At 38.8% G+C, this 14,765-nt stretch overlaps 1 protein-coding gene and 1 long non-coding RNA gene across 7 annotated transcripts in view; one reads left to right on the forward strand and one right to left on the reverse strand.

The window, feature by feature from the left end:
• The window catches only part of LOC126921455 (mucin-5AC-like), a 331,161-nt gene that overhangs the window by 40,752 nt on the left and 275,644 nt on the right, over positions 1 to 14,765 (reverse strand). The gene's annotated exons all lie outside the window — the stretch shown is intronic.
• On the forward strand, positions 304 to 3,583 carry LOC126921488 (uncharacterized). Its single transcript, XR_007712351.1, has 3 exons — positions 304 to 2,518; positions 2,975 to 3,173; positions 3,244 to 3,583. It is a non-coding gene; the product is annotated as an uncharacterized LOC126921488 (long non-coding RNA).

Raw genomic sequence — 14,765 nt, forward strand, 5'->3', positions numbered from 1 at the left:
CAACAAAACAGCATATTGCTTTCTTTATACATAACGTTTGAAAATAAATTTTTTATAATCGAAAATTCGGCGTGTTGAAGACGCGACTATGTAAATAGTGTAATATCGTGAGGAAAAAGCCTGGTTAGAAACCGATCAAAACAATGTCGTCTGTCTTTTGGTCGTTAGTTTACATAAGGAAAAAAGCCTATGTGACTAAAGTTACCTAGTTCTTGCAAAGCGTTAACAGGACGGTTTGAATCTAAAAAAAGTTGTTGTTGGTCGAGAAGCGTTGGACAATTGATCGAGAAGTGAGAGTGAATCGAGAGGTTAGAGTTAATCAAGGAGTCGAAGAGTAGAGTTGATAGCGTTGTAGAGTTGCGAGAAGTGTTAGCGTTGTTGAGAGTAGAGTTGTTAGCGTTGTCGAGTTGCGAGAGGTGTTAACGTTGTTGAGAGTGGAGTTGTTAGCGTTGTCAAGTTGCGTGAGTTACTAGCGTGGCTGAAAGATTGAGTTGTTGGCGTTGTTCAGTTGCGAGAGTGGTGGAATTAGAATAAGATTGTTACATTTAGTTCCATATTAAACAATCATCGTTTCCTGTCTCATTAATATCTGTATAACTAATTTATTGTAAATAAATTACAAATTATAAATAGTATCAGAAAAAATGTATACCTAAATTTCCGCGATACTACAATAGAAATAAACGATGTGGCCAGGCTAAAGACATCTTGAACAAAAGAGGTACGACCGCCTGTGAATAGAAACGGATGACAAAGTCAGACCAAAGTCACTGTCGGTGCACGAAAGAGACGCTTATCAGATCATATTCGATGAAACTAACAGTTATAGAATAACAATGATACAGTTATATAATTTATAAACTGATAGTCATAGCACATTGGAATTTTGTGCAGATTTTAACTATTGCTTTGTATTCAAGACACAAAAGCATTTATCTCTTATAAAAAAGACAATGTTCTAAACTGACAAGATTTTTTACTCGAACGATGTTTTAAGTAACCAAATCATTCACACTATAAGCTTGAGATAATAATTATTGAAACATACGCCCTAGTTCCTCGAAGATGCACAGATTAAATCAATTAACGACGTCGCCATAAAAGAGGGTTAAAAAGAAGGAAGGTTAAAATTGAAACGTGACCACGATGAAGACGGATCAATTTTTTTCTGTCAGTTTAGACAATCCGTTTCGGGTCTCAGGAGTCCCAGAGAATCCACTTATTTCAAGTCTTCCCGGTATCTCATCGTTCGAAACAATTCCATTCTCTTCTTCCACATTTCCTTTTTTCCGCCTTGATTTTCATCCGTTTCTTTCCTTAAGGCTGCTGAGCATGCGAAATTTCGAGCGTCAGGCGAATAGAAACGTGGCAAACAGATCGAAACAGGGGGAGGAGGAGGGCACAAGGAGAGAAAAGAGGAGAAGCAACAAAAGAGGAGAATCCGATCGCTCGAATCACCGACAAATATGAGTGCCTCGAGTGTTCCGGAGGGAGTCATTGACCGTCTAAGATTTCTCGATCTTCGTCTTCTTCCTACCTGGATTCAGCTACGTAATATCTCCCAGGACAAGTTTCGAGGAATAATAGAAAATATCTGGACACAATGTTGGGACAACTTTTCTAACTGAGCGACTCCGATATACGATAATTTATGGCTACGAATTTTCTATATAAATAATTCTTGCAACAGATGGATTAATCCATATATGCAATTGTTAAAATACGTTAATTGGTCTCTAAACACGAATTATTTATACAGGATCATTTCTTTGCTACTGTACGATCAAAGTTAATCTTTGTATCCATTGACGCATTTATCTTTAGATCTTAAATAAATGGAAAATTCAGTGAGTGAAAAAGAAGTTGAGACGTAGTCTGACTTAACGAGATCATTAATTTATGTTTGTACTTTAGAGCGGTTAGTTTTCAACAGCACATACGAATCTTTCATTGTCGTAATTCAGACAAATTAGACATTGCTGATGATTATCTATTCTATTGTAACAGTAAACACCACTATTTATCAATACTTGAACACTCTGCTCAGTATATTCAATTTCTACTTCGGTTCGATAGAAAAACTAGATTCTAAAAATATCAGTAACATTTAACACGACTCCCACGATAATTTATTGCACGGGATATTAACAGTCCATTTAATAAATGTTTCCTTTGCATTAGCATCTAAAACGCGTAGAAATGACATGGAAATCGGAGAGTCTAAACGAAATAAGCGCGTAACGAGGAGATGCTCGTTTTTGATACTCAATACACACCTCTCAAATTATGCCAGCATCGGTTATCGTTGGCATCTTACACCAGTTAAACGCGTTAGAAGTAACCAGGCGGCGAGGCCGTGATATACGACCGAACCGCAGTTTTCTCCTAGCGAGACGAACGAGCACTGCCGCGGAAGAAAGCCAGGAAGCTATGCAAATCGAGAAAACGACCGTGAGATGGATTAGCTGGACGTCAGGTGGACTAATGGATATTAGAATTCTGGCGGGGGATTAAGGAGGTACGTATTTCCCCGCGGTTCTTGCCACGGTTCCCTTTGCGATCGATGAACTTGGTAAAATATATGGTATTACTCGAGCGTTATTCATTCTAAATCGATATTCCGTTAATTTCGACGATGGTTAATCTGGTTGATATTTGAACCTTCGGTGGGCTGGTAATCGAAGGATCGATAAGATCGATGATTGATCGACAAGAACGGATTCCTCGTTGATTAAATTTCAACGGGACACGATAGAAGGTAGAGGACTCTGCTCTTTTGAGCAGCGTCAAACGCCGCTTTAAGCAATCTAACTTTCAAATTGCGTGACCTCGGCAGACGTCCGCGCACGATTTAAACGCGATGATTTCTTCCCTGTGCAACGTCGTTGGGAAGATCTCATCCCGTGAACCGAACTTCCAGCCACACAGTGATTCTCTTGAAAAGTTTACCGCCACTCCGGCTATTGTCTGCCAGACTACGTCAAGAGCGTCTACACGTCAGAAGATCCTCGCGAGTTCTACTCGAATCAAGCGGACCATGCTCGGATCTCGCACAGAAGTCTACTCTCGGGCGTCATCGCCAAGCAGAATATTTCCAGACGCATGGAATATCACCATTCCTTCTTCATCTTCGTTGACGCTATCACAATTGACGTCGGATGGATGTCAAATAGGTATTACCGTATAATTACTGTTACTAAATTTAGTAAAGATCTCTTACAAATTTATGAAAATGATTTGCAGCATACCATACGAAGATAAGTTATAAAATAAAGATAAAGTTACTGAACATTCTATAAGCATAACAGAAACTATACTTGACTTGATTTGGTGAACAAAAAGAAGTTTAATACGAAACAGCTGCAGACAGGAATAACCTGATAGATTTAAGGAGATATATTTAATTCCAAAATCAAATGAAAAAACGTACGAATGATTGTGAATGTCGTATTGAATTAAAAATTCCTCCTGTACAGAGGACTTATTTTAGCCGAACACTAACAACAATTACGCTTAAAGCTAACCAGTCATCATGGTGTTAATACATATTTAAGTACTCGAGAGAAAAAATTACTTCAAGTATCAGAACGATTACTGTGAAAAGTAAACAAAAACGCGATGGAATGGACGAAATACATGGAGAATGGAGTTTCGATACGATATAACATTTTCTTTACGCACTCTCGATTAATTCGAAAGCAGATTGCATCGGGGCACATCCACTTTCACTGCAAACCCCGAGAGGAGAAATTACGACGGTGGCCGTAAACTGCCTCCGCCAAGCATGCGCGCTCGCCAGATTTAATTAAATATTTGCACTCGGTTTAATCTTGCCTCAGCCGTTCCTTCTTCGCTTCGGCTTCTTCTCTCGATTTGCTGTCGCCTCTTATCCTCTCCCCGGCCGGAGCAGCTCCCTTTCATAGTCCACGAATAAATCATTTCCAACGATTTGCATCGAAATAATCAGCCTCGTTCCCGATCACGATATCCAATCGATGTTTAAAGAGAAAGAGACAACGAGACAGGTCTTTCAGTTCTTCTTTGTTCATGGCTACACAGAAAACTGTGATTCAAGTTCAAGGATCGTGTTATCTAATCACGCTCTCGCGATAGTGATTCAGAGTTAATTTGGTGTGATCGATTGCTTCTTTTCTTACGAGTTTTCTTCTTCATTAAAAGACCTGTATTTTATATATTTGCAACATTATCTGAAATAATTGGAGAATTTTGCAATACTATTGTGCTATCAATACAAAGAATATTCGGACAATAACATAAATTTATATGAGTGAATGATTCTCCAATTATTTCGAGATTCGTTAAATCACTAATGAGCCAACGATTGATAGTATATTACCTAAAACTGATCCAAATCCGATTCATAGAAAGTAGATTGAAATCTAATATGAATTTACCTGGAACATAAAGAGAAAGCGGTTTATTATAAACAATTCTCTCACGGATGCACGTGGGAATGCTATTATGGAACGCGTAACCATTATTACAGCCTACATTACAGATAAGATCTTTATATTCGATCATATCTACGATCATATCTAAGATCTTTATATTCGATCACATCGATAGTTTCTTTATCGAATAACACTTTCAATCCCTTCTTTCGATTCCGTAGACAAGCCGAATCGTTTGTGTCCGCGCCTAACTTCTTTACTCTTCCAAGCTTTCGAAAAATTTGAAATGCTTATCGGAGCATTTTATTACGTTATACACTCAATCTTTAAGTTAAACGAGCAAAAGATTTTTTCAAGAAAAATAGATTACTTCGAAGAAATTAGCGTAACGAAAGGTTAAAAGAGACTCCTCCGTAAGTTCGTAAATCCATAAATCGATCTTTCAGCGTAGAAATAAATATATGATAGAAATATAATATATAGAATAGAAATAAATACCACGCTTTGAACACAGTCGATTCCTGGCAACAAACCGGCATCGCAAACTTCTCGCGAAATTTCCTCCTCGAGACACGATTTCTCCGCGGTGAGATTTAACGCTAATCCAGTCGCTGAGAACGCTAGATGTACAACTTTTCGCCAGATTAAGTCGGGTAACGTAATCTATTATGACGCAGGGGACGCGAATGCGAATTACCAAGATGTTCAATTACACAGATTCTCATTATTGTTTCGCGACAAGGTTGTTCACGGCCGCGTTTGCAGACGGGGACTGAAACGAAAGAGAGCTTGACGATGGCAATTAGAGGCGATTCGAGGCGGATAACGAGATCGTAACCGAACGAGCCACACCGTGAAACAACGTATTCGAATTTTAAGGGGCTATTAATTCGCTGGATGCTCGCGTCGTTAAAATGTTTAACGCGATATGTCGAATGTAATGGAACGTCGCGGCTTAATTAACGACGATATCAGTTTGATAATTGCCTGACATCCACTTTCGTGGTTTTGCTTCACCTTTTTCAGGTGATTATACGTATGTATAGGTTATACGTGTATGGGGTCGAATGGAATTATATAGCCGACGATTAACGAAATTTCGTGTTTTACTTGATTCGTGTTCGAGAGGTAATGAATAATGGATTTGGATGGAGGCGTTGCCGGTGGAAACGCGTCGACAGGAATATCTTGACCTTCGACCGTGAAAGGTTAACGCGTTACGTTTGGTACGCCGTGTCTACACTTTCGACTTGCACAAGAATTGCGACATGCATCCCTCTGTTCTTCTTCTTGTTGTACTGAATCGTCTGACAACGATAAGTTGAATTTGCTCATTCGCTTTTATTGAAATATGTAGGGAAACCGTTTAGTTTCGAACGTTTAGTTCCGATAATACGAATGTTATTCATTAACGAAAGAGGGTATATATCATTTAAAATCTAATTTAAATATGTACATACGTGTAAACGCAAGAGAATAATTAAGTATTCCGTAGAAATATTTATACGGCTTTATCCGGGAGATAAATTATACGACGAAGGAGATAAGATGTGAAAAGACGTAAATATTACGTAAGAGACTTCCAATTTTAGTTCATGAGAAACGTATTACTATATCAAAAACATACATGTAATTCCACGTTCAAGGCTCTTAGTTTGAATTTTTAAGAAACGCGTATCGCAATAGTACAGCCGTTGGAACCTCAGATCTCGAAGATTGCAAATAGTAAAATATATAGTACACCGAGGTTTCTAACTCGAATCGAAAATTTTTCAAGCCACGATTTATTTTTCGAAAGAAGATATAATGCGCTCATCAAAAATAATTTGCTAATATACAGCATATACGTTGCAGTACAACTCCACTTATCTGATTTTGATTTATTATTGGAAAATGAATAATTTCCATAACTGCGGTTTATCGATTCTCCCTATTATCTATGACTTTTTATTCACATAACAGAATCCAATCAGCGGGAAACCACTTAATCAAACACTAACTAAAGCTTCGTTTCAATGCATCTGCTCTTAGTTATCAAAAAGTCGAAACACTCAAGAAAACTGATGTTTATTATGCTTTTCATTTTTGTTTCGTTTCATTCAATTTAAAATATTTAGTCATTGCTTCTTAATAGCTTGTATAATATAACTTTACTTAAAAAAGCACCGGGAGCTTCAAATATTCTAAAATATTTTGAAAAATAAGATAAGAAAATACCAAAGTCGTTTTATGTAAATAAGAAGGATAAAAATTCGTTGCAGTAATCGATTTTCTGTTGCATATATGATATAGTATAAAACATCAACTATGAAAGAGTTAACAATTTACATTACCATAAATTAAAATAAATTTTAAAAGCTTCTATTACTTAAAAGCACTACAACGAATTTCGATATCCCTGCTAAACTACACGTTTCGTCAGTAGCAAGTTGGTTATTGGAGGCTCACGAGTCGCAAAAACATAGGCATCAGTTGCGAAAGCGTTAATAAAGTGGGTGACATTAATGTGTTTTTGACGCATTGCAATCCGGAGGTGAGACGTGTTGCGCAAAAATAAAAAACGTCGTTGTCGCGTTGTTGCTTTGCGATGTAAAAGAGTGTTTGTCCATTAGCGTTGCAGCGTCGTTACATCTCTCTTAACCATTCGACCAAATGAGCGAAAAGCTGCATCGCGCAGCTTGAAAAAAGCAGAAGCGTATATTCGTCAACGAGAAACCGATAAGAAGTAAAGAACGAGAAAAATCAAGAAAGAAAAGAGTCAAAAACGAGCACTATCGTTGAATTCTCGGTTTTGTTTGCCTCTAAAAAGATGATTTTCACACATAGTCCATTAAGATGGTAATAGACGGCAATTAGGCGATAAAGGGTTGAATTCACCGACGAATTGAACAATTCACTGTAAAGACGGAAGGCCAGCGGTTGAATTCGCGAATGGAAACCAACGTGAAATGTAATTTGGCACAAGAGGATGGTCAGTCTCGTGTGTCGTCAATGTGCGAAAGAAAGACGGCCAAGATAACAACGCTGATATGCAAGCGACACTGTTCCAACTCTTGAGAGAACGTTCACCAAATTAGCATTCTGCTCGAAGAGGAATTTTAAACCTGCTCTGAGAACGCGTAAAAATTACCGTGAAATTGTTTCCAATAAAACTAAAGTGCTTTCTGGAGATATCTCGAACTCGCAGGCGTCCCGTGGTCTCAGATTAACTCCTGCAAGGGTCCAGCAATTAAAATTAGGGTTGATACAGCGGAATTGAGAACTACTAAATTAGAATTCTATCTTTTTATTTAAACTTTGAAGTTTTAGCAGTGAACAACCATAGTCGTTGTCGTTTGGATAAGATTTCAATAGGAACTGTTAGAATACGACCATATATTGTCAAGGAAGGATATTGGAATACAAACTACAGAAAGTACTGGATATTTTACGACATTTTTCTGGGATCTGAAGGAATTATACAAAAAGTAAGGCAGTGCGCGTCGCATCGACAATTGTCATACATTTCAGTTTTAATTTCTAAAATTTTTATTTACAAATCCCCTTCTGTCTTTCGTGTTGTTTTATCACTCCCAAAAAAAAAAACAAATTACAAAAATTGTCAGCACTGAAATTAACCGAATTAAAATTGTTTTATCTCTATTAACTTTCAATTCAGTGATTATAAATGTCACTGGTGAAATAGAGACACGATTATTAAGTTGAAGAGATTAAAGGTATTTGGTGTATATCTACAATATTTTGTATTGTATGTTTCATATTGTATTTGTATCTTATCCTTCCTAAACATTCTTTTGCTGTTATGACATCGTGCAATTAATAAAAGTATAATAAAATCTACCAAAAATGATTTCATTCACAAGCGTGTTAAATCAAGGTCAACGCAAATCAATGAGCAAGCGGGTGCTCGCAAGATCAGCCTAGAAGAAACCCGCTATCGGGAGTGCAACGTTGATCTAGGCTCGACTGAAGCGAGATAAAAAGTACACGATCACTTACGTAACGCCGTAAGCGCAAAAGAGCGGCGAAGGAAATCTTCCGGGTTTCAATCGTGTCCTGTCAACTTTGAGAACCACCGCGTGTAGGAAATAAGAAGCGATACAGGCCCGTTCTGGCTGACGTCTGAAGATAAACTTTGCATAGCAATTTAGTTCGCTCCGATGCTTGGTATTCTGCCGTGGCCGCAAGAATACTCTGGCGCGGACAGCGAGTAGCCACACAGCGCCGTGCATACGCTTCAACGCGACGAATTTACACGTACATTTTCAAATAAGAAAGTCTGAAAACGTATAACTCGTTCACGAGCCATCATATGAGGCGCGCTAATTCTCTAGTATCTAGAATATCGGTACATGCTTCTGTTACCCTGTACACTTTTACTTCTATGAGAATAATTAGTAGCCTCGGCGTTGTTGAAGTTGGTTGAACAACGGTACCTTAGATGTTAGAGATTCTGGGGATTGCAGATAGACTTTAGAAATTGACTTTAGAAATTGAGATATTAGAGAGATATTAGAGAGTCTGGGTATTGAAGATTGACTTTAGAAGTCTTCTCGTTTTAAACTGTTTAATGCTATAATTGTTCGACATGAATATTTCTATGACAGTTACTGTAAATGTCACACTTGTGGTCTCGTAAACCAAATTATAAGAAACTTTTTGATTATTTAGATATAGTTAAATTAGGTACATAAATTGATAAAACCGATATTAACTCAACTGCATACAACGATAGAAAGTTTCAAATAGCCATCTTATGACTTTTTTTTTTAGCAAAGTAGTAGTTTCTTTTAGTAGTTCTAGCGAAATTATTAAGAGACTACTAGAATTCTTACATTATTATTAATTTACCGTATGAACAGCTTTTACAATTTTCTAATTCTAATTTACAAATTTTTTCGAGCAGGACAATTAGATCACTTATACAAGTAATTTATACGAGTTAGTTATACGTTGCTATATGCAATAACGTCGCTACTCCTATTGTAAAACGTCTTAGTATTATATAAGAAAATCGATTGACACTGGCAATTCGTAATTTCTGACCTGCCAAATTTCGCTAATAATATTAGTTTAAACACGCAAGAAGATATACGATTAAATAAAGGAATTGATAAAGGTGTTGGAGAAAGAACCTAATAGACAGACAGAGGAAAGCAATGTATTTGTTCCGCGCGGTAGTACTCGTTTCTCAAACTTCTAAGTACAGAACTTTCTACCAAGATGAACAAAACTTTCTCGATCTGCTATTTCGTATCTCGAAATCTCACGAACCGTTTTCCCATAAACTCTTTGCGCTCGTTTACTTCACCAAACGCTATATGTCTCCAGTATCTTTCACCCCTCGAACAAATCGAAGACGCTCCGAATTATCCTTTCCACAATGGAAACAAAATCCCAAACTTCGAAAGGGCGCCGTATAGACGGATATTCAGAGGATAGTTTTCATATAGCGGGACAACGAATGAGTCATGCGATAAAATTCAAAAAGGTTAGTCCATCGTCGAGAAAGAAGAAGAGGATGGACGCTATCCGAATGATGGAAGAAGCGGTGGCTTGTACGAGCTGTAAAGGAGGGACGTGAAAGTGATTGACGCGAATGAACGAGCGGGAAATGCTGCAGAAACTGTAGAAGGAACAGAACGGATAGATAGAGACGCCTGGAAAATTTCTTGGGACGTGTCGCAGATTTCGTTTCTCGACTGCTTTCTCTTCCCTCGTTCCCGTGTCTCGAGAATCGTCGTAAAAGCAGGTTACTCGTTTCACGGGCGAAGAAAAACGGCCGGAAGACGACGCTGCACCGAGTCCGCCGACATTCACCCCCTTTACACAGAACACCGAGTTTACACCCTTCCGGACACGAAACCGACCCTCATTCTTCGACCAGCCTCTCTCAAGGTTTTCTCTCCGAGAAAATCAGCGCCTCGAGAATAAGAGCGTCTTGTTGACAGAGCTTTGGCCGATATTCGGTTGAATCGTTTCGTCGGGATTTAAGTGTTATCGCGAAATCAACGAACTTTAATTACTTTTTAGAAATACACGGTAACGCATAAAAAGGAAAAGAGAGGACCAGATAAAATTACTTTTATCTATTAACGCGTAGGGGTGTATTTTTTATACTATACAATTTTAATAAGTGTAATATTCGAAGTTCCGTTGAATTTGATTAGACTAAAAGACCACTGCGTGGTCGAAGATAGAAGCTGCAGTAGGTGGTTTTATGGAGTGTTTGAAAAGTAATTTTTCTAGTTTCTCTTCGAAAGAGAATAAAACACTCTCGAAAGGCATTTAAACTCTCTCAGTTAGCGAGCAACTTTGAACCGTAACACGGTAGGCGAAAACTGTACCGTTAATAACAGTGATTAGAAAGCGACCAAATTAGGTAGTAAAAATAAAAAATATTCCATCGAGTGGAAAATGGAGGTCGCGACGATGAGGATCGTCAGCGATACCCGTTCTACGGTATTCGAACCAACTGGATTCGATTAGCTGGATCGCACGTACGTTACTCGAGAGCACTGACCGACCTTGCGATCTTCAACCTGTCTTTCCGGCTTGCCAGCACGCTGCCCAGAATATTTATCGGCTTCGCCGAGCTTCTGTTTCACGAATTCCTACTAAAATCAATAATTAACAAATGCTTCGAGAATACAGTTATTCATGTTTTATCACAATTGATATTACAATCGTTGAATAACTAAAGGACTCGTGACAAAAAACGATACTCGTTTGACTTTTCCGAGGAGAACAAGCAAATACTCTGGCATTAGAGAGGCAACTCTCGATTTCTTTAAACACAATATTCAGTATACCACATAATATACTGCAATTATATCAGAGAAAAGCTATGTCGAATTAAATTATCAAGTTACAAACTTCATGCCGAAGAGTTTCACATGACTAATTATTATTCGCCAGTCAGTGAAGACATAAAACATTTTTTAAGATATCTATTTCGCCATGTTTTTCTCTAGATCCTGACTGCAGGAGATTAAAAAAGAAATCAGGAAATGTGGCGTAAGCCGTTTTTGTTACATGCTAACCAAAAGTATTTGGAAACGAATTGAAATTCTATTCTCAATCGCATTAGGAACAATTACCGATTCCCTGTTTCGTTTAACCCTTCCACTAAAAACAGCTCGAAACACGCCTCAGTTCGATCAGAATAGCTGAATCTAATTACCGAATGATTGCCCAGTGAACGACACAATCGCGAACGATCGCGTGAAACAAGAAACCAATTCAGTTTCGTAGATCCCTGCGCGATCGGAGGGGACCGCCGATAAAATCCAGGCTCGTTCGTGCGTGCCGACCAACGTGCACGCGCGTGCAAAAGGGATGACAAACGTTCCGGGGGTGTAGTTTAATCCCTGCACCCCACGGTTGCCAGTCTACGAGCGAGGCCGGCTCACAAAAGCCGTCGTTAGTAACTTTCATCCCCCCGGCCAACCCCCCAAGCTCTTCGTCCGGCGGCGTTCGGTTTTTAACTCGGGGGTGACGCGCGGAACCGGTGTTCCGGCGACGAAGGTAACGTATCGTTCCAATTAATTGTGTGACGGGATGGGGTTATCGAGTTAGAAATGTACGACATTAAAATTCATAAGCTTCGGCGACAGATAATTAGCCGCTCGTTCCGCATCAAGATTTACTCAGCGTTCATGGATTCGCGCGCTGCACTTTCTCGTGTACAGGCATTCTCGCTTTTCCGCTCGAGTTATACGTTCAAGGAATTCGAAGAAATCGTAAGTCAGAGTTATTGATGGAATCTCTATACATAATTTCTGTATTATACTTTTGATCGAGTCTAAAGTCTGTCTGGGATGTTCGAGTCGATTACAAAATTTGTTTATCATTTTTCTGATCTATCTTGTAATATCGCACCCATATCGGGCAAATATATATTTAATGACGAAAATAAGTAAAGGTAGAATTTAGGTATACAAATGAAAAATATCATTTTAGTAACATATATTTTTACACAGAATTTTACAACTGCAATATTAATAAAATTCTACAATCACACGCTACCTATATTAATAAATACCCCTTTGATAATAAAATAAATAAAACTTTACAATTAAATTTTACAAAATATAGATTATCTGACCATCCTATTTGTTAAACTAATTTGTCAATTTACTAATAGTCTTATTAATTGGTAAATTATTATGCAAAACGCCACCTATTATGCAAACAGAAAGTATAAATATCAATAAGCTACTGTCTCAGAAAAAGTGAAAACAAAATTGAGCGAGTAATGGAATATTCTACTATAGAATTCTTAAATTAACAACTAGAGAGAAGAAAACAACAAAGTATGTATATATCTATCTCTTTTAACAAAACATCGATGATCGAAATATAAAGAACAAGGATCTTGATCAACTCGAAAGACTGTTGGCCTGAGTTTTCGTAAAAGTAGATCGTCATGAAACTCGATATGATAGAGAAACGTACCAGTCCCAAGGCAGCGATTCGATCGTTAAACGGACATGGTTTTGATATTGAATCGGAAACGCGTATTCGTTTCTGTTGGACCAGAGACCGGCAATTCTCCTGGCGCTTCCTTCAAGTACGGATCGATCGGAATTCCTGAATGGGCTTTCACGAACGAACAGACGACTATTCTCTCGCGTCGCGAGCCGCTCGTCACGGTCGAACGGGTGTTATACCGTAAAGAAGAACAGCTCGAACGAGAGAAGAACGAGGGGACGATTAGTCGAGATCCGATTAAACGAGCAGCCACCATTGGAAAATAATTAAGCGCGATAGGGTTCTTGGAGTTCGAGCTTCTTCTGACTCGGCTGTTCTACAGTGCGACGAACATTAAGGCGCACTTGAGTTAAAGGCAATCTGTAGGTGAAGTAGCAGCAGCACCTTGTCCCTCGTTCTCCTCTTCCTCTATCCTTCGTTGATCGCGACGATCATTACCGATCTGCTGACACCGATAAATTTCATTGGTTCTCTCTCATTCGTAATTGAGTCGACCGTTTCAGAATCTTCCTTGCGCGTTTTCTTAGCAAATTAACTGCGAATTATTGTTCCATCGAGAAGAGATTTCTTTCGATTCGAAATCTATAGAACTGAGTGGACTATTCTGGATCCTGAATACGATCGTTATATATTCATCGAAGTATCATCGTTTTGATTACTTTCCTGTTGACGAGGGATCGTTGTTGTAGGATGTATCTTAGAATCTGAATTAAAGTGTACTTGGAAGTCGTACTACGTTGTACTTAGTTAAACTTCAATTAGGAACGCAAACGCTGCTGTCTCCTAAGTAACCTTTCATTTGACCCTTGGAAAGCAGTCCCTTCAGTATCGGATGGTAAGATCAAGCTAATAGGTTTCGCTATTTTAACATAATTATTTCCTTAAAACCTGTCTTCAAACGATACACTACACAATATTATACGATGCCATTATATACGAACTATATTTCAATACAATTCAATCAATATTCAATATTATATGATACCATTTATATTAGGACGACGATCGGATTGAATATACCAATTAATCGCTGCAATAGTGTCAGATCAAACAAGTTAAACACTCCCTAAATGTGTTACACAGGTTGACTAAAATATTTGAGCATATCGCAGTCGTCTGTCATCACGGCGCTAATGACATTTCAAAATATTTCATCTAACACATAGAATATATTCAGAAAAGTTTCCTATGGTAAATGTTCAAGTCCTTTCGCGAGTCAGTATACGTCAAAGCGTATCAGCCTTTATTTCTCAAAAGTCAAATCTGCCGACATCGTGCCCGTATCTCTGCAATACACACGTGCTGTCCTCCATCTCTCCATGAACATTCCCCGCTTCCTCGCGCTATATTGAATCCAGTTTGTCGGAAGAACTGGAAGTCAGCCAATTTCGTAAACTATGCGAGCAAGGGAGCCAGATACGGAGGGAGAATCCTCTAGTTAGTTTTAACTACCTGCGAACTGCATTGTAGTACGTTCAAGTGGTTCCAACTGCCGGATGAAGAGCGACGTATTTCGCCCTGTACACGAGGCGGTGGAGGGGACAGAGAAGAGAGAGCTCGCCGATATATCCATCGCCGATCCTTTAATCGCCGACGGCCACAAATCCGCCGATTATTCCGACCTTTGATACCTGGGCACCGGTTATTTGCGCTCGTAAAATATTGAACGGTATCGCGGGCGGTGTGTGTATACGCGTGGTAATATCTGGCGACGATAATAAAAATCGCGGGTGAAAGTGAGCGCTTCCAAGGCTGACTATCCGAATCAAAAAATAGACTGGCTTCTCGATAAACGCGTGCACGCGGATCGTTAGGTCCATCAGGCGAAACGATAATGTAGGATAACGGGTGTGGCGGATA

Source organism: Bombus affinis, chromosome 10 (genome assembly GCF_024516045.1).
Source record: "Bombus affinis isolate iyBomAffi1 chromosome 10, iyBomAffi1.2, whole genome shotgun sequence".
NCBI classification, from domain to species: Eukaryota; Metazoa; Arthropoda; class Insecta; order Hymenoptera; family Apidae; genus Bombus; species Bombus affinis.